General features: G+C 43.8%; 1 protein-coding gene across 1 annotated transcript in view; it reads right to left on the bottom strand.

The window, feature by feature from the left end:
* Positions 1 to 15,741, bottom strand: part of LOC134342377 (leucine-rich repeat-containing protein 74A) — a 69,790-nt gene that overhangs the window by 29,260 nt on the left and 24,789 nt on the right. The gene's annotated exons all lie outside the window — the stretch shown is intronic.

Consider the following 15,741-nt stretch of genomic DNA (forward strand, 5'->3'; position numbering starts at 1 on the left):
AAGTCATCACTGGTGCAGCCAATTGGTGTTAGAAGTCACATAATTAGTCAAATGGAGATCACTGTGTAGTCGGGGGTTTCAACTGATTATAGTAAAAATACACCTGTATCTGGAAGGTCCAACTGCTGGTGATTCATAGAAACATAGAAACATAGAAAATAGGTGCAGGAGTAGGCCATTCGGCCCTTCGAGCCTGCACCGCCATTTATTATGATCATGGCTGATCATCCAACTCAGAACCCAGCCTTCCCTCCATACCCCCTGACCCCTGTAGCCACAAGGGCCATATCTAACTTCCTTTTAAACATAGCTAATGAACTGGCCTCAACAGTTTGCTGTGGCAGAGAATTCCACAGATTCACCACTCTCTGTGTGAAGAAGTTTTTCCTAACCTCGGTCCTAAAAGGCTTCCCCTCTATCCTCAAACTGTGACCCCTCGTTCTAGACCTCCCCAACATCGGGAACAATCTTCCCGCATCTAGCCTGTCCAATCCCTTTAGGATCTTATACGTTTCAATCAGATCCCCCCTCAACCTTCTAAATTCCAACGAGTACAAGCCCAGTTCATCCAGTCTTTCTTCATATGAAAGACCTGCCATCCCAGGAATCAATCTGGTGAACCTTCTTTGTACTCCCTCTATGGCAAAGATGTCTTTCCTCAGATTAGGGGACCAAAACTGCACACAATACTCCAGGTGTGGTCTCACCAAGGCCTTGTACAACTGCAGTAGTACCTCCCTGCTCCTGTACTCGAATCCTCTCGCTATAAATGCCAGATTCAGTATCTTGACAGAAACTACACCGTGAAAACAAAAGAACTCTCCAAGGCAACTCTGTGAAAAGGTTATTGAAAAGCTCAAGTCAAGAGGTGGATACAAGAACATTTCCAAGTCACTGTATATCCCTTGGAGTACCGTTAATTCAATCATCAAGAAATGCAGAGAATACGGCACAGCTGTAAATCTGCCTAGAGCAGGTCATCCTCAGAAACTGAGTGACCATGCAAGAAGGGGACTAGTGAGGGAGGCCACCAAGAGACCTATGACAACTCTGGAGGAGTTACAAGCTTCAGTGGGTGAGATGGGAGAGACTGCACATACAACAACTGTTGCCCAGATGCTTCACCTGTCACAGCTTTATGGGAGAATGACAAAGAGAAGCCACTGTTGAAAAAAAGCTCACATGTAATCTTGGCTAGAGTTTGCTAGAAGGCACGTGGGAGACTCTGAAGTCAGTTGGAAGGAGGTATTATGGTCTAATGAAACCAAAATTGAGCTTTTTGGCCATCAGACTAAATGCTATATTTGGCATAAGCCAAACACCACACATCATCAAAGACACACCATTCCTACTGTGAAACATGGTGGTGGGGATGCTTCACTGCAGCAGGCCCTGGAAGGCTTGTGAAGATAGAGAGTAAAAACAAAGGCAGCAAAATACAGGGAAATCCTGGAGAAAAACCTGATGCAGTCTGCAAAAGAACTGCAACTTGGGAGAAGATTTGTTCTACAGCCAGACAATAACCCCAAGCATAAAGCCAAAGCTACACAAGAATTGCTTAAAAGCAACAAAGTTAATGTCCTGGAGTGGCCAAGTCAGAGTCCAGACCTCAATCCAGTTGAGAATTTGTGGCTGGACATGAAAAGGGCTGTTCACTCATGATCCCCATGCAATCTGACAGAGCTTGAGCAGTTTTGTAAAGAATGGGGAAAAGTTGCAGTATCCAGATGTGCAAAGCCGATAGAGACCTATCACACATACTCAAGGCTGTAATTGCTGCCAAAGGTACATCTACTAAATACTAACTTGAAGGGGGTGAGTAATTATGCAATTATTTTGTGTTTAATAATTGTAATAAATTTAGACCAATTTGTAGAAATTTATTTTCACTTTGACATGAAGGAGTCTTTTATGTTGATCAGTGTCAAAAAAGCCAAATTAAATCCACTTAATTCAATGTTGTAAAACAATAAAACAGGAAAACTTCCAAGGAGTGGTGAATACTTTATATATGCCCTGTATATCATGAAACATGTTTTCTTATGACAGCAGAGCAGTGCAATACATTTTAAAAAACTACACTCAGTGTAATCAGTACACTGGTACACTTGTACACCTGCTTGTTAATGCAAATATCCAATCAGCCGATTATGTGGTGACAACTCAGTATATAAAAACATGCAGACATGGTCAAGAAGTTTGGTTATTGTTTGGACGAAACATCAGAATGGAAGAAGTATGATCTAAGTGACTTAGACCATGGAATAGTTGGTGGTAACAGACAGGGTGGTTTGAGTATCGCAGAAACTGCTGATCTCCTGGGATTTTCATGTACGACAGACTCTGGAGTTTACAGAGAATGGCGCAATAAACAAAAAAAATCCAGTAAGTGGCAGTTCATTGGGCAAAAACATCTTGTTAATGAGAGATTTGAAGAAGGTGAGGAATGTGCTACCTCCTGAGTTCTCACTGAGGTTTCATCCATTATAAAAGTCAGTCTCCGGCCCTTTGGGCTTACACAGACTCATCAGGACACAAATGACTTCACCAATCGCATCATGGGCTGTGGGTCCTGACTAAACTCCAGGCATAACATAGAAAACCTGTTTACAAGAGGTAGAAGCACACAATCTATAACTCACAAGACCATAAGGATCAACTTCATTCAACATATACTGTACATTTGCATGCATTGGATTGGGAATTTGCTGTGGTGTATTGGTGCGATGTGCATAAGAAGCAATTATAAATAAAGAATTATATCAAATTAAAGTTAGTGGTATTGGATTCTGGTATTTAAATTTGAGGTTCTTTCAGAAATCAAGAAAGAGACACAATCACAGTCATTTTATTAAGTGCTTATAGAACAAAAGAAACAGGAGTAGAAGCTAGTAGCAGAATATTTAAAGACAAAACTAAGATGCTAAGAAGATTAATCTTAAGATTCTAATATGGAGTTGCTTTGTGCTTAGCTATCTTATATCCATAAAAATAAGGAATATTCCATTCAAATTTCCAAATAAGAGTCAACCAATCAGAAGTCACTTATTCAATACTGCAATATCAAGTCAACTAATGAGAAAACACTTATTCAAGTAATGCAGAACAAAGAAGCTTTCAGAACTTTCCAGAATTATAGTTTCTATAGCCACTAAAGACAATATAAACTGTTGTATGCATATAAGAACTGCTTAAGATACAAACAGATAATTGTCAAACTGCAAAAGAATATAACAGTAAAACATTCTAATCCAAGAACTAAACAGTCAGATCCAACAATCCCCTTAGATTCTAAATCACACCTTTAGAATCATCACATCCGAAATTTCAGAGGCAGAAAAACTTGTGGTATCTGTGCTAAGAATAAAATAATTTAAAAACTACTTATGTTATAAAACATCAAAGGATATATATTCTTCAAAGTATTCATAAGATTATGTCATGGTTAAGCAGAGTAGTAGGCACACATGTAAGTTTGAACCATTAATGATTGCAATTAAACAAGTAAAAATGTAAATTATGATAAAGCACAATAGTATGAATATTAACCTCAGCTTCTGAGACTTAATTGAATCCATTCAAAGAAATGCCACCCGTCAGATTGATGTATTTTAGCTGCTTCTTTACAAATGTGATCAGCCAAATTAATTATGTCTTCATGTCTTCAGATATGTCAGGTACAACACTCCTTGCCTGTAACTGCTTATGTTCCCCACTTAACTGCTAGGAGAAGATCTCATACCATATGATTTTGAAAGGCCATCTTAGGCATGGCGACCATTTCAGTTTTAATTTTTCTCAAGGCTTCAGTAATGTCTTTGCTTATCTTTCTAAAGCTACAGCAGCATCTCTCTTATACTCCTTGCAACGTCATAAAACGGGAATAAAATTGATTCAAAATAATCTCTTTCTGAAATGTCTCGTTTACTTCCAGACTTGGGAGGTAAAGGTAAAGAGTGTGTGTATGTCTCATGGCAAGAAAAACATTTCAACCAATTACGTGGAAGAGGTTCATCTTCCATTTTCACACAAAAGGCATGTACTGTTCCATGAACTTAGACCATTTCTTATTACTCGACAGCAATTTGTTGAATTGTAATTTTTTTTCTGATTGTCCATGAAAATTCCAGGGTTGTTACCCCATTTGCGACAACGTAAAGAGTAACTGCATGAACTATGCCCTACTGGAATAGTGTCTTCTGAACTCAAGCAAAAGGTAGCTTTTATAGAGAACACATGAGAAGCTTTAATAGCTTTGTCACAAACATTAGCTGTGGATATATCCCAGGATAAGACGTAAATAAGGTCAGACATGATATTCTCTAGATCATGCTGATTACATGAGGCCCTCGGCCGGTCAGGGCTGACCATGAATATTGCTTCCTTGCTGTCTAAGTGACATGCAAGCCAGGGCAGCACGATATGGAGAGTGAGCTGTTGTCCACGCAGCTGATGAAACCAAAGGAACGAAAGAGACTGGCATTAGCAGCTTTACAAGAGTTACCAGTCAGCATCGAAATCTACATAGGACTGCCTTAGGAACTCCAAGCTTGGGATTTTTCCTCTTGGTTTACTCCTGAAGCCTTCCCTGTGAGCCGGTATAGCCACAAATCAGTGGAGATTTGAGATCGGTTTTCATTCTCCTAGATGAGCTGACAAGCCCCATCTGCCCAACTGGAATAGTTCATGCAATTACACTTTACGTTGTTGTAAACTGGGTAATGACTCTGGGATTTTCATGGACAATCAGAAAAATATTACAATTCAACAAATTGATTATATTTACATGAATGATCCAGTTTAAGACAATACAGTATGAGGGGGGCATGATCATCTCTCTTGAGAATAATGAATCACAGGAATAATGTCAACACCGCCATTGCTGGAGTATTTAATAAAGAGGGTGCATGTTTGTTCTTGACCTGCAGGAATGCCCAGCATTTGTGAATATTTTGAAGTTTATGATATATATTGACATACCCAACAGCTAGAGTCATTAACAGCATCAACAAATTCACATGATACTCCCAAATATACACTATGAATCACCTCAATTGTCACATTATGAGTAGGGGAAAATTGTCAAAAATATAACAACAACTAATAATATTAGAATGATCTTCATAATGTCTAGTAGTCGTTGACTAGCTTGAAGTTCTTCTGGCTGGTTAGTGATCTGGTCACTGTAACCCAGCAGCACAGGCATTGTAACCAAGTGAATTGAATTGAATTGACTCTATTACTTACATCCTTCGTATACATGAGGAGTAAAAATCTTTACATTATGTCTCAGTCTAAATATACAATGTGTAATTTATAATAAATGGCATGTACAACAGGATAGTCAATATAACTTAGAAACACAGTTGTGTCAACATGAATTAGCAGTCTGATAGTCTGGTGGAAGAAGCTGTCCTGGAGCCGGTTGGTTCTGGCTTTTATATTGCGGTACCGTTTCCCGAATGGTAGCAGCTGGAACAGTTTGTGGTTGGGGTGACTCAGGTCCCCATGATCCTTCAGGCGTTTTTTACACACCTGTCTTTGAACTGTCCCGAACAGTGGGAAGTTCACATCTACAGATGCGCTGGGCTGTCCGCACCACTCTCTGCAGAGTCCTGCGATCGAGGAAAGTACAGTTCCCATACCAGGCAGTGATGCAGCCAGTCAGGATGCTCTCAATGCCTCTATAGAATGTTCTTAGGATTTTGGGGGCCCACACCAAACTTCTTCAACTATCTGAGGTGAAAGAGGCGCTGTTGTGCCTTTTTCACCACACAGCCGATATGTACAGACCACCTGAAATCCTTAGTGATGCGTCTACCGAGGAACTTAAAGCTGTTCACCATCTCAACCCCAGATCCATTGATGTCAGCAGGGGTTAACCTGTCTCCATTCCTCCTGTAGTCCACAACCAGCTCCTTTGTTTTTGCGACGTTAAGAGAGAGGTTGTTTTCTTGACACCACTGTGTCAGGGTGATGTCGACTTCTCTGTAAGCTGCCTCGTTATTATTTGAGGTTAGGCCAATCAGCGTAGTGTCGTCAGCAAATTTAATTAGCAGATTGGGGCTGTGGGTGGCAACACAGTCATGGGTATGCAGGGAGTAAAGGAGGGGGCTTAGTACACAGCCCTGAGGGGCACCTGTGTTGAGGGTCAAAGGGCAGAGGTGAGGGAGCCCACTCTTACCACACCTGCCAGCAATCTGACAGGGAGTACAGGATACAGCCACACAAGGCAGGGTGAAGCATTAGGTCTCCGAGCTTCTTGTCTAGCCTGAAGGGAATTATGGTGTTGAATACTGAACTGTAGTCCAAGAACAGCATTCTCACATAAGCATCCCTCTTCTCCAGATGAGTAAGGACAGTGTGAAGAGCTGTGGCTATTGTGTCATCTGTCGTTTGGTTGTGTCGGAAGGTGAATTGTAGGGGGTCCGGTGTGGGTGGTAGCATGCTGCAGATGTAGTTCTCGACCAACCTCTCAGAGCATTTGCTTATTATAGGTGTTTACTAAGATGTTAACTACAGAGCTTGTTGTCCTTGTTGGATAGATACCACAGTAGCTCGCTTGCAGTGGCTGGCGTGTATCAACTTAATTTTACCTTCTACGTTCACTGCTGAGTTGGTAGTCAACAGCACTCGATAAGGACTTTCCCATCAAGCTCCCAGTGATTCCTTATGCGGTTTCTTAATCAGGACCCACCACCAGGAATCAGGTTCTGTCCTCCTTCTGTTGGACCCTCCAAGTGGCAGAAACGTGTTGAGAAGCAGGCTGTACAGCTTGAGTTAATTTCACACAATACTTCTCTGCCATAACGTGTATATCAGCCTCTCTCAGATCGGGGGCCCCTGGAAGTGACATAGTTACCTCCTTGAATGGACATAGGTTAGTTTTTTTGTATGGGGTTGCTCAGATGCTCCACAAGGCCACAGGAAGAGCTGTAGGCCATGGTACCTCTTCCCTCATGATACTTAGTCTGAATGATGTGGGCATTGGAAAGACAATTCAATGTTCATCAGTCAACATTATTCCAGTGAAATGTGTTCTTTGGTCAGAGTCAATGTGACACAACAATCCCCAGCCTGGAGTACAGTCCTTGATTAGAGATGTTGCTGTGTGTGTGTGTGTGGCAGTAGCTTTCCTTGCGGAATAGTTTCCACACATCTTGAAAACATGTCCACTATTACTTTATTATCGCCAAACAATTGATACTAGAGCGTACAATCATCACAGCGATAGTTGATTCTGCATTTTGCGCTCCCTGGAGTACAAATCGATAGTAAATATTAAAAATTTTAATTATAAATCATAAATAGAAAATAGAAAAGGGAAAGTAAGGTAGTGCAAAAAAACCAAGAGCCAGGTCCAGCTATTTGGAGGGTACGGCCCAGATCCGGGTCAGGATCCGTTCAGCAGTCTTATCACAGTTGGAAAGAAGCTGTTCGCAAATCTGATCGTATGAGTCTTCAAGCTCCTGAGCCTTCTCCCGGAGGGAGGAGGAATGGAAAGTGTGTTGGCTGGGTGGGTCGTGTCCTTGATTATCCTGGCAGCACTGCTCCGACAGCGTGCGGTGTAAGGTGAGTCCAAGGACAGAAGATTGGTTTGTGTGATGTGCTGGGCTGTGTTCAGGATCTTCTGCAACTTCTTCCGGTCTTGGACAGGACAACTTCCATACCAGGTTGTGATGCACCCTAGAAGAATGCTTTCTACAGTGCATCTAATTTTCCCCCAGGATCAATAAAGTATGACTATGACTATGACTATGACTATAAAAATTAGTAAGGGTTTTGGGGGACAGGCCAAATTTCTTTAGTTTTCTCAGGAAGTAAAGGCGCTGGTGGGCCTTCTTGGCAGTGGACTCTGCTTGGTTGGAGCAAGTCAGGTCATTTGTGATATTGACCCCGAGGAACTTAAAGCTTTTGACCTGTTCCACCTGTGCACCACCGATGTAGAAGGGGTTGTGCAGTCCGCTACTCCTTCTGAAGTCAACAACCAATTCCTTTGTCTTGCTGACATTGAGGGATAGGTTATTGTCTTCGCACCATGCCACCAGGTCTTTAATTTCCTCTCTGTACTCAAACTCATCATTACCCGAGATACGGCCTACAATTGTGGTGTCATCAGCAAACTTATATATTGAGTTCGATGGAAACTTGGCTGCACAATCATGGGTGTACAGTGAGTACAGCAGGGGGCTGAGTACACAGCCTTGTGGGGCACCGGTGCTCAGAGTGATTGTAGAGGAGAGCTTGTCCCCTATTTTTACAGCCTGGGTCCTGTCTGTGAGGAAGTTGAAGATCCAGCTGCAGATCTGAGTAGTAAGGCCCATGTTCCAGAGCTTAGGAATCAGATTATTTGGAATGATGGTATTAAAGGCAGAACTGTAGTCAATGAAAAGGAGCCTTACGTATGCATCTTTACTCTCCAGGTGTTCTAAGGAGGAATGTAGGGCCAGGGAGATGGCATCTGCCGTTGACCTGTTGCTCCGGTAGGTGAATTGCAAAGTGTCGAGGTTGACCGGTAGGCTGTGGTTGATGTGTGCCATAACCAATCTCTCAAAGTACTTCATGGCAATTGATGTCAGAGCCACAGGTCGATAGTTATTCAGGCATGCCACCTTGCTCTTCTTCGGCACTGGGATTATCGTTGCCTTCTTAAAACACGAGGGGATCTTCGACTGAAGCAGGGATCAGTTGAAGATGTCAGCAAACACTCCAGCCAGCTCACTTGCACAGGCCCTGAGAACCTGTCCTGGGACACCATCTGGGCCCATTGCCTTCCTTAGATTTATCTTCAGGAAGGCCCTTCTAACGTCCTCCTCGGTGACGATGAATTTCGATGCCACCAGGTCCGGTTCATCCGGAGGGAGAGAGACACTCCTCTTCTGTTCGAATCTTGCGTAGAATACGTTAAGTTCGTCAGGAAGAGAAGCGCCACAGATATTGATATTCCCAGCCTTTTCTTTGTACCCAGTGATCTCATTTAGACCCTGCCATAGTCTACTGCCATCCTTTTGGTTAGCCTGGGCTTCCAACTTGGCTCGATATTGCCTCTTGGCGCCCTTAATAGCTTTCCGGAGTTCACGCCTGAATTCCGTGTAGCGACTGGTATCCCCGGACCTAAAAGCCGCAGCTCTAGCCTTCAAAAGGGACTGGACCTCATAATTGATCGAAGGTTTCCAGTTAGGGAATACCCGGATCGTCTTGCAAGACACACAGTCCTCTGTGCATTTCCAAATAAAGTCTGTGACAGCTGAGGCATACTCGTCGAGGTTAGCTGACGAGTCCTTGAATACTAACCAGTCCACCGATTCAAAGCAGTCACGGAGGACCTCATCCGTTTCCTCTGTCCAACGCGACACTACTTTTGACACCGTGACCTCCTGCTTCAGTTTCTGTTTGTAAGCCAGAAGGAGGAGTACGGCCTGATGGTGGATTTTCCGAAGTGAGGTTGTGGGACAGAGCGGTAGGCATCCTTGACTGCTGTGTAGCAGTGGTCAAGTATATTCGGGCCTCTAGTGGGGCAGGAGACATGTTGGTATAACTTTGGCAGCGCCTTTCTGAGGTTGGCCTGGTTAAGGTCCCCAGCTGTAATGAGCAAAGCCTCTGGATACCAGGTCTCAAGTTCACTGATGTTGGCATACAGTATGTTCAGAGCACACTCCACGTCTGCCTGGGGGGGAATATAGACCACTGTCAGTATGACCGAGGGGAATTCCCGTGGCAGATAGTAGGGACGACACTTCACCGACAGGTGTTCCAGGTCCGGGCTGCAGGAGCTTGTCAGTGCCACTGTGTCTGAGCACCACGCAGTGTTGATCAGAAGGCAAACACCATCTCCCCTCATCTTGCCCGAAGACACCATGCGGTCCATCCGATGGATCGAAAATCCCTCCAGTTGGATGGCACAGACGGGTGTGGCAGGGGAGAGCCAGGTCTCGGTGAAACAGAATACACAGCAGTTCTGCATCTCCCTGCAGTAGATGAGTCTCCCTTTAAGATCATCCACCTTGTTCTCTATGGCTTGCACATTAGCTAGTAGGATGGTGGGCATAGGGACCCTGAAGCCCCTCAGCTTCAATCTGACCAGCAGCCCAGCTCTTTCCCAACGCTTCCTCGGTAAGTAGTGCATCTTTCCAGGTTTCCATCGATGCAGTGTGTTGTTGGCAGCTCTTTGAGGTAGGTGGACGTGTCCCACGGGGATTGATCGGCGGGTTGCATCATTGGGCGCTCCAGGTCAGGCCAAGTGACGGGGGAGGCTCCACTGCCACCTCCAGCTGCCGGGGGCCCAGGCTGTCAATCAGGTTGGGCCCTGAAGCTGACACTTAATCCCAGAGGACCAGGCTGCTGGCTGAATCGGGCCCCAGAGCCAAAACTTATCCCGGAGGGCCGGGCTGCCGGCTGGATTGGGCCCCGGAGCCAACTCTTGGCCCCGGAGGGCCGGGCTGTCGGCTGAAACAAGTCCGTGAGCTGAGTCACGGTTGCAGAGGCCTCCGCTCCAGCCGAGCCTCGGGCTCAATTTCCGAGGTCAGCGGCGGAGGCCTCACTTCCGGGAGCTGTGGATGGCCACCTACAGGGTTGTCGCTCCGGGGAAGAGCCTGGGGCACCTTGATGTCTCCAACGTCACTTCTGTGTGGTTGTCTGCTCTGGAGAGGTGCTGGTCGGAATGGGCCATGTCTCCAAGTGCTCCGGCATGGTAGCAGGCCGCGGGCCTCCGGGAACGTGGTGGGCCTCGGACCAGGCCTCGCTGGTCGGGTCCAGGTGCGGTCCAGAGTTTAAGAAGCAATTTTGGCACGGTGATCTCCAGCTGGGTCTGTAGCTTCGCCAGGGTGTTGTTGATCTTGCTATATGTAGCAGGTTGGAGGTTTAGAAGGGTTTCTCGGGTATAGGATAGTGTGGAGGGCAGTTTGCTCAGGAGAGCACATGCAGAGTCACCAGATACCAATGCCGTTACACAAGTACAAGGAAAGGTGTCTGAGTATTTGCATGTCTGAGTATCTCTGACACTTCGGTGAAGAAATGTGGTCCACTTGGACCAGGTGGGGCAGGAGCACTTAATTGTGGTAACTTTCCCACTGCTCCAGGATTTACTTTCTGGCATTTCATGCATCTTTCAAATGTTTGTCAAGCTTGTGCCCTGAGCTATGGATTCCACCACCATTGGGAGAATCTGTTGATCATCTTCTGCAATCCAATGAGTCCATTTGCTGTGCCAGGTAATCTTGTATGTTTGTCTGAGATTTAGAGTTCAACTTTGTTTCCATATTTCCAGCTGTCGGGTTTACTGCATGTATTCTTGGTGCTTCTTTTAAATGGATGCTGCTTTCCTGCGGCAATGCTTCGTGTAGATGTGCTCAATATTTAAGTCTTCTTATGCACTCTACTAGTTCACAAGAATTTATTACCTTTTTTCATGCTCCACTGCTTATACAAATTTACTTTTTGACACTCTACTGGCTTGTGTACTTAATCCATGCTCTATCAGTTTGCATGTGGCTCTATCATGTTGCATTTCTTCTTTAAAGGTCTATTTTTAAAATAGCAGCCTGGCAGTTCCCCTCTCCCATCTCCTATCTGATGACCTAGAAGCTAGAAATAAGTTTTTGCTCAGACAATTTGGAACACAAGAGGAAGTTCTTACCCCTTTTGTTGCATGCAATCCTGCCAACTATGCCACTTGTTGGATTCTGGAGTTTAGATCCAAGATTCTTTCAGAAGTCAAGAAAGAGGCACAAAACTTGTTGCTTCACAATCATTTTATTAAGTGCTTATAGAGCAAAGGAAAAAGGAGCAGAAGCTAGTAGCAGAAAGCTTAAAGGCCAAACTAAGGTGCTCGGAAGATTAAGATACTAAGATGGTGGTACTTTGTGTTTAGCTATTTTTATACCCATAGAAATAAGGAAAATTCCATTCAAATTTCTAGATAAGAGACAACCAATCAGAATTCACTTACTATATACTGCAGTATCAAGTTAACTAATGAGAAAACACTTATTCAAGTAATGCAAAACAAAGAAACTTCCAGAGATTTCCAAAATTGTACTTTGTATAGCCACTAGAGGCATATTAAACTGTTATATGCATATAAGAATGACTTAAAATACAAGCAGATAATTGTTAAACTACAAAATAATATTACAGTTAAACAGTCTAATCCAAGAACTAAACAGTCAGATCCAACTATCCCCGTTTGATTCTAGAATCATTATATCTGAAATGTCAGAGGCAGAAAAACTGTGGTATCTGTGTTAAGAATAAAATAAACAAAAAACTACTTAACGTGAAACATCAAAGGGTATATATCCTTCAAAGTATTTATATGATTATGTCATGGTTAGGCAGATCAGTAGACACACATTAGAGTTTGAACTATTCTATTAATAATCATCTTTAAACCAGTAAAAAAAGATATAAATTATGATAATGAATATTAGTATGAATATTATGACATATTGAGTAACCCCAGCTTCTCTACTGTAATGCCAAGTTCTTATTCAAGAACGTCCAGAGCTTACCAGAATTATACTTTATATAGCCACAAGAGGCATATTAAACTGTTATATGCATAAAAAAACTACTTAAAATACAAGCAGATAATTAACTGTTAAACCTCAAAGAAAATAACAGCGAAGCAGTCAAATCTAAGGATTAAACCGCTGGATCCAACAGAGGTTGAAGTACAGTTACGGAATAAAATGTTCATAAGTACATAAATACCAGCTTGTATTTACATTGTAAGCAGCATTATAAAATGCTTAAAGTGCTTACAGTGCCATGCAGTGTCAGGGATAATAGACAGAGGGGGGTGGGAGGGTTAACTAGAATGATTGATCAGATTAACTGCCCAGGGGAAGGTATACCTCCCAATGCATGATTAAACAAAGATAACAGGTGCTAGTGAGTTGAATGACCTAAACTGATTAACTGAAACAAAAACGGCTGAAGAAACAATCAAAATTGACAAAGGACAACCAAATTAAAAAGGGAGGCCGTGGCAGATGTGACAGTTTAACCTTCAAATCATCTATTCTTATACCACGGCAAGAGTGAGATAGAAACAAGGCACAAGGTGGTCATTCCAAGTAGAAATTTCATCGCAGACAGGAGTTTCAAGATGTGTTGTCCAAGCTCATCTGAAGAAGCACAAAGAAGCAGGCAAAGTTGAGGAACAGAAACGTAGTGGTCGGCCACTGAAACTGAAGACGAGAGAGACATCAAACTCGAGGAAATCTGCAGGCGCTGGAAATTCAAGCAGCACACACAAGATGCTGGTGGAACGCAGCAGGCCAGACAGCATCCATAGGAAGAAGCACAGTTGACATTCCAGCCGAGACCCTTCGTCAGGACTCTAGCAATAAAGAGATCCAGAGCAGGCAGAAAACCAGAGCGGGGTGTCCATGAAGAGGAGGAGGAGGGTTGAAGATGGGAGACGGGGTCATCGGTGGGGGTGGGAGAGTCCTTGCCGAAAAGGTAGGCTCAAAGACAGAGCCGGCGGAAGAAGAGTTCAGCGTCATGGCGCACGCGGAACTCGCTGAGGTGTGGGCAAAGGGGGACAAAGGTGAGGCCCTTACTGAGGACAGAGCGTTCTGCCTCCGACAGTTGAAGGTCGGAGGGGATGGTAAAGACCCGGCATGGATGAGAGCTGGGATCAGAGGAGGGAGGGGGAGGGAGGCTGGTAGTGTCAGTGGAGAGGGGAGGGTTGGGATGAGAGGAAGATGGAGCCTCTGAGGGCCCAGGAGCTGATGATGGGATCTGAGGGAGACAGGGTTGCAGAGTGGTGGTGGGGGAAGGGGAGACGGGAGTCACAATAGCAGCACGTGAAGACCTGACGAAGGGTCTGGGCCCGAAACGTCGACTGTGCTTCTTCCCATGGATGCTGTCTGGCCTGCTGCATTCCACCAGCATTTTGTGTGTGTTGCAGACATCAGACTGATGTCCCTTCTAAATCAGAAGAAGTGCAGCGCTGTTATCAGCTCTGATCTCACAGAAACCACTGGAACCCAAGTACACCCCTCTACAGTATGGAGAAGTCTTATCAGAAGTGGTCTTCATGGAAGAATTGCTGCCCAAAAGCCATTCCCTTGAAGTGGAAACAAAGCCAAGAGACTCACCTACAAAAACACAAACACTTGAGTGCTGAACAATGGCAGTAAGCGCTCTAGACTGACGAGTCAAAATTTTGGAATTTTTAGCTGAAACAGGAGATAATTTGTCCGTAGAAGCACTGGAGAGTGTGACATGGACGAGTGCCTGCAGCCAACAGTGAAGCACAGTGGAGATTCCCTGCAGGTCTGGGGCTACGTTTCTGAAAATGGAGTTGGTAATCTGGTCAGAATTAATGGAATCCTCAGTGATGAGAAGTACAACCAGGTTGTCGTCCATTACACAATACCATCAGGGAGGCATTGGACTGGTCCCAACTTCATTCTGCAACAGAGCAATGACACAAAATACACGGCCAAGGTCATAAAGAACTACCTTCAGTGAAAAGGAGAACAAGGAGTTCTGCATCAGATGGTATGTCTTCTACAGTCCTGAGCTCAACATCGTTGAGACTGTCTGGGATTACCTGGAGAGACAGAAGTAAACGAGACAGCCGCATTCTGCAGAAGAATTGTGACAAGTTCTTCAAGATGCTTGCAACAACCTACCAGGGGTGATGTTCTTATAAAACTGCTCAACAGTGTACCTAAGAGAATTTATGCAGTTTTAAAGGCAAAGTGTGGTCACACCAAATAATGATCTGATTATAGGAATTTAGAAACTTCTAATTTCGTTATTTTTAAAGCATCATCGCTTTACATAATTTTTTTACGTGTGCTCAAGACTTTTGCTGAGCCTTTTATAAAAGCGGAATCAGGTTTATTATCACTGACATATGTCATGAAATTTGTTGCTTTGCAGGAGCAGAGGGAATGCTCATGCTTGATGATTGCGTTCTTTATGTAGGTTTTTTTTAATGCTGCATCGGATCCGGAGTATTCTCCTTTACACTCATGTGCTGATGAATGACAATAAACAATCCTGAGTCTTGAATCTTATTAGTCTAACTTTGACATCCATTCATGACATCGAGTGGTCCCCAAACTTGCAAGGTTCATTGTTTGCCCTAGAGCTATTGACTCTTCCTTCCTGCTTGTAGCTTCGAATCCCATTCCGAAACAAACTGATATCTTTTGATCAGAGCATTCCATCCCAGATTTTGATCAAGCACATCTGGCTGCTGTCTTGTTGTTGAAGTTATATTATATGCAAGGAACACCAATGAAGGGAAAGGGGCAGATTAAAAGATAATGTGCATTGCAAACAATGTCAACCATAAATCATTCAACTCTTTGTACAACTATGCCGTCTATTACCTAATTCCTAATACAACTGCTCATTAATGCAAGTATCAACTTAGCCAATCATGTGGTAGCAACTCAATGCATGGAAGCAAGCAGACATGGTCAAGAGGTTCAGTTGTTGTTCAGACCAAACATCAGAATGGGGAAGAAATGTGATCTAAGTGACTTTGACTGTGGAATGTTTGTTGGTGCCAGATGGGGTGGTTTGAATATCTCACAAATCGCAGATCTGGGATTTTCACACATAGCAGTCTCTGGAGTTTACAGAGAATGATTGCGAAAGCAAAAGGAAAAACAATGAGCAGCAGTTCTATGGGTTGAAATGTCTTGTTAATGAGAGAGGCCAATGGCCAGACTGGCTTAAGCTGACAGGAAGGCAACAGTAACTTGAATAACCAAG

The sequence above is a fragment of the Mobula hypostoma genome, chromosome 1 (assembly GCF_963921235.1).
Source record: "Mobula hypostoma chromosome 1, sMobHyp1.1, whole genome shotgun sequence".
NCBI lineage: Eukaryota > Metazoa > Chordata > Chondrichthyes > Myliobatiformes > Myliobatidae > Mobula > Mobula hypostoma.